We start from the raw sequence: 5,756 nt of genomic DNA on the forward strand, positions 1-5,756 counted from the left end.
GTATGTTTAAATTTACAGTGTTTTGCTGAATGTACACTCTTCAGGTTAAGCTCAAAAGAGTAGTTTATCAGTTCAAGTTCAGTTTAGTTTTAAACAAACTGGGGTGGGTCAGTCTTAAAAAGGATCTTCATTTCTCACCCTTTGGAAACAGCATCATTGCTGTTAAACATTTGCTTTCATTCGTTTCATTAGTTCCTGTCTCTTTACGTTTTCCCAAAAGATGATCAGGAAGATGTATCTTGCCACAGGCTTTAATTGGTCCAGAAAAATTACAACACAAATAAATGATAGTACAGACTAAAGCAAATGGAGGATTGAAGTCAAGTTTGAGAATGATCACTGCGTTAAGGGAGAATGTTTTTCTTCCTGGTGGACAAAGACTTTTCATGGGAATTTGAAGTCAGTGCAGCCTATCTGTCAGGAAACAGATGATTCGTCATCAAATTTTCATGACAGATGCATGTACACAACGCATGCCAGAGCAGTCTGTAGAGCTTGCTTTAGGAGGTTTACCAAAAGGCAGCCTCTCTCAAGTTGTCTTTTTAAAGAATTGTAATGTGTTGTAGGGATTGGGAGGGAAGTGAAGGTCAGTCTAACAGGTTAATGTGTATCTAACAAGACAAAAAACACAGAACAGCAAACAGGGGGACAGTTAGGGAAAAACCAGAGATCCTAATACCAGACTTATTTATTCAGTTAGCTGTTCCTGGGTGTTCCTTGAACTTAAACAATAGTAAATTAAGAATAGTCTGTTGTCCTGAAACGAGCTGAAATGTCCATTGCCTGAGAAAGTAATTCAAAATACCTTTTTTGTTAAGATGAAAAAGACTGGTTTAAACAAAAAACCTGATACAATTATGGCAATTTTGGGTTTAGGCCGGTGTTATCTTCTATATGGTTTGCTTAATGCAGTGATTATAATTGCTTATAATGATATGAATTTTACAATACATATTAATCAGAGTGTTCATGAAATAGTGTGTTTCCTTTTATCCCAGTTACAACATGATTTGGGTTTGAAATGTTTTTTATTAAATTGCTTTTTCTTTCCACATTGGATTTTATCTTTGGAACTATATGGGAGTGAAATCTACAGCAGGAAGCATTTCTGTAGCCAATTCCTACATCTTGTATACTTGAGTCATCTTGCTTCTATTATGATTTTAGTCTGTCAGTTTGAAGTTACTTGCTTTAAATATTTCTTGAATGAACTCTGTGATAAGATTTCTTCTTGGATCTTGACAAAACAGTTTAACATGGCGGGGGTAGCTTCACACGCTGTCTGTCATTACCCCCTTTCTTTTAGTAAAGTCACCAAAACTGGAGTGTGGAGCACAATGCCAAGTGTCAAATGTCTCAGTTTTCTATTGAGCAGAAAATGCTCTCTGCAGAACCTCAGTTTGCTTGGTGGATTAAGCTACAGCCAGTTTTCTGACTTCCTCTTTTGGGGCAGTTCTCCTGTTAAGTGCACAATTCTGTGTGCTGCTCCCCTTGGTGGTGAGGGCAGGGCTGTGGTATTTCTGAGGGAGCTCGGAGCAGGGATAAAGGTTTGGCACTGTCGCAGCTATGCTGAACGCCTGCTCAGTAAGGTGTCATTGGGCATTTGTGACAGAACTCTGCAGCGTGAGCATGAGCTTTTAAATGTCTCCTCTTCATCTCTGTGGGCTCCACAGGCTTCCTTCTTTGAGCTTGGGTCCATATTCTGGGCACAGTTTGTCTCTTACTTCTCACACAGTGGCACTGGAAACTCTGGTTGCCCAAAGACCAGAGAACTGTTGCCCCTGCCCTGCCCTTCTGAAGACATTCTTTAGTCGCTGTTCTTAGCTCTGGCCTTGTGAATGCCTGTTGCAGCTTTATCTCCCCAGGAGCACAGAGCACACAGAGGTTGTGAAAAGATTTGGAAGTAAAGACCATTTACAGGAGACCACACAAAAAATACATAAATGTAAATGAGCAGTAAAAGACTCTGGATCTTCTCTGTCTCCAATTTTTTTTTTTTTGGCTGCACACAAATATTTTCTGGATGCACACCAGGATTCTCTGTAGCAGGTGATTAATGTTATTTTGCTGAGGGTCAACATCAACAGCTACCTTGAAAGTCAAAGTACTTTGTATACCATCAAGGATACAGTACAGTAAGGTCTGGGGCTGAGGAATTTCCTAGATATATTCCTCGTTTTTCTGCAGAGCCTCATTTTCATCTTCTGCTTGTGATTCTTTTTTGCTAAATCCCTGGGGAAGCCTTTGGTTGGAACAGTTTCAGACTTTCCTGTCTTGGGACCCTGGCCACCCCCAGGGTGTTTCAAGGCTCCTCACCTGGTGACCCATTGTGGATTGCCAATGGGTGCAGCTGGCTAGGCAAGCCTGGGCTCCTGGTCCCTAATGCTGTACCTGGAAATCAGAATTACTGAGGTTTAACACCTCAGTCTCATCCGTGCTGCCTCTTTCAGCACAGGTTTCAGTTAACAACCAAGGGCAGATGTTAAAAGATAGTACAAAAACCAGATTAAGCACACAATTAAAATGGCATCTTAAGAGAAATCACAAAAAATCTGTAACCTCAAAGTGCTTTTCATGGCCAGCAACACCAAGGCTGTAAAATACCCCTTAGGTTTGTGAACAGTACAGTAGCCTTCCCTTTATAGAGACAGTACCCAGTTCTTCCGCCAAAAGCTTTTCTTGATAGACAGTGCGAACACTTAGAGTTTATCTTTTGTTCTCAGTATGTGAGAGCAGAGGAGTGGAGATCAAGTCAACAGGTACCATCCAAATAAAACATCACTGCTTTTGTTTCCCCACCAAAGAGTTTGCCATCCTTTTCCAAAACCAACCAAGACCAGACCTCCTGCGGCCTCGCAGTGAACAGGAGGGAGCAGAGGAATGTGCTGGTGATGGCAGAGAGGCATCCTCATAAAAAACTCTTTCTCTGGGATAGGGGGTGCAGTGCCCTATGTAACACTGTGTTCTGCACAACACAGGCCTTTGAACTGTGTAAATGTAATGTTGGTTTTAAAAGGGATGCTGCCGTTTGTTACCAATGACTCTGTATTTCTGGAACCTTTTGTTCCTTGGATACACCTTAAGGTATTTTCATATCCCTCATTTCATTTTCACCCCAGACTGTGATTCCCGAGTAAACCAATGATCCTGCAAACTGGAACAAACATGCTTTGTTCTCCTTTATCTCACGTTACTCAAAACAGTTCAAGTGCTGAATGTAAGAACGAGGTAATTTTATTCTAGAATGAATATTGTCTTCCAGGGAGCTGTTACACAACCTGTCACATGCTCTAAATGAACCCTAATGTTAATTCCAGTTAACCTGCAAATCTTGATGTGGCCTTATTAAGCATTTATCAATGCTTCTTGTACTTGTCTTCCCTAGAAATATTTGTGAAGAATTAAAAGAAGTCTTTCTGAAGCAAGTACAAAGGCAGGAATACAACTTTAAAAGTGCCCAGTAGGCTTACTGTAAATGTAACCCTGGAAATGTTGTTCAACACTGAAATATTAGGCAAACATTGTCAAAAGAAGATTAATTTGAAATTGAGCATTAACTTAAAAGAAGGCTGTAAAATTCCTATAGTGATGATCGGGATTTATCATATAAATAGCTATAACATCTGTAGGAGACACACATTCTTCATGTCATGACTAACAGTTCCATCTGAGAAACTTCTTTTTCTCTGCTGATTCTTCGTAAGTCTATAGCTGGCAGAATTTCAGTCTCAGAGACCATGGGGTTAGCTTCATGCTGTGAGAAGATCTTATGAAATGAAACAATTTTGCTTTCCTGTCATAATATGATGAATTTCAGTAGTACTGAAAATAGATATTTTTTTTTTCTCCTAAAAAAGTACTTGAAAGCAAAAAAAAAAAAGTTGTAGGAATTTTATTTTTTTCTCCCCCTCAAAATTTGGTAGGGAACAGAGCAAGCCACAGAAACCACAGCTGAAAGGATTTTGGTTTAATCATTAGTGTTTTGGTAGTGTCTAAAATACTTACTGTGCTATGTGCTTGGTTAGCGAAGTTTAGAATTTAAGAATGTAAGAATTATATTGGAATAATGAGTTAATGAAAGATTCTGTTTTTTTTAAATTCAAATTTAGAGTAAAATATGTCTTCAGGATGCTGTTCCATAACAGGAAGAATGTGTAGGTCTCAAAAGCTGTTGCTGAACACTGTTAATCCAGGAAGTCAGGGAGTGCAGTGCAGGGAAAGCCAGGGAAGCACTGCGCTGCAGAAGTGTGCGCTGGCAGAAGAGAGAGGAGGGCCCAGGGGTGCACAGGGCCTTCAGCTGTGCCAGGTTCCTGCTTCCGTCAAAAGGAGAGGTGCATCTCCAACCACCTTTCTGTCCCCCTGCCTCTACACAGATCAAATGAAATGGAGATCACCTATGTGATTTTATATCACTGTTTGTGTCAATACTTTGGAGACATTCCAATTAGTACCAGGAATTAAGCCATAATAGCTGCCCATGCAGCTAGAGGCTGTCCTGAGGGACAGCTACACATGAGCTTTTGTTGGATCCCTGCTGCCCCAGCAGTCAAATACAAAGCAAGTCAAGGAGCCCCCGACAGTTCCTGGAATTTCCTTTGCCTGCCTTGTCTGGACTCACGGTGTCAGCCAGAGATTCAGCAGGTCATTTCTCCTCTCTGCTCATCTCTTTTTCCACCAGAATGAGTGCATCCCCATGTCTTCAGCACGGCACAATGCTGTCACCCCTCTGTCCCCATCAAAGTTCCCATCCTTGCCTTTCTCACCTCTTGTATCTACTGGTATCATTCCCTTAATGTGGCCCCTATGATGTCTAACTTGCTAGGCTGCATGATTCAGCACAGGTGCTAGAAAACAGTCGAAAAAAATTGTAAGGTTGGGGGTGGTCAGATGTTTTCCTCTCATAAATTCCTCCTGGCTACACTTCCAGATGTTCAGCAATAGACTTTCCAAACTCTCGCTATCAGCCCTGATTTCCCCTAGCCTGTCATCAGTCCCATTGTATGGAAGTCATCAGTACAACTGCTAAGAGCAAAAGGAACTCTTCGCCTGAGAGAGAAATGAAAACCAAAAGGCGTCTTCACAGTGAGCATCTCTTACTGACCCTTGCTACTAGGAAAACTCAAAAGAAACTTAACTTGCCTGAAACCTTAGATCTTGGAAGCAGCAGGGTACTCAGTAATATCATCCATTGATCGATTGGGTTGTAGATCTGAACACAGATTAACAAATGAATTCCTAAATTTTATTGATGTCAGCTTCTTCACCCTGATTGTGTTAGAGTGGTTCTTAATTTCTTCTTAGCAAGTCTGAGGAACGGGGAGGAGAAGAGACTTTTGGTGTTCAGAATAAAGTCATATTGACAAGTTCATCAGTCACTCTACAACCAGAGTATTTGATTAAAAACCATAAAAAGATTACTCGTAGAGTCCATAAGAGGGTGAAGTGGCAAAATTACCTGAGACACCAAAGAATAGGGATGCTTCAGAGCTTTTTGGATGAGGCAAACAACCTCTCCAGAGTCTCTTTCAACTATGAGGAATTATTCCCTTCTCTCTGGCCACCATCAGTGTATGAATTTTGGAAGGAATGAGTGAGTTGGCACAGAGAGACAGCAACTACATGAACAGAACAGCAGCTCAGGTAAGATAATCATCTTACTTGTCGTTACCTGTTAGTGCTATTTTGGTTTTGGCATTAACAACTCTATAAGCAGATCATTAGGGATGCAGTGGCTGGGGAGCATGGGCTGTTTTATT

This window comes from Nestor notabilis, unplaced genomic scaffold (genome assembly GCF_000696875.1).
Source record: "Nestor notabilis isolate BGI_N333 unplaced genomic scaffold, ASM69687v1 scaffold10821, whole genome shotgun sequence".
NCBI classification, from domain to species: domain Eukaryota; kingdom Metazoa; phylum Chordata; class Aves; order Psittaciformes; family Psittacidae; genus Nestor; species Nestor notabilis.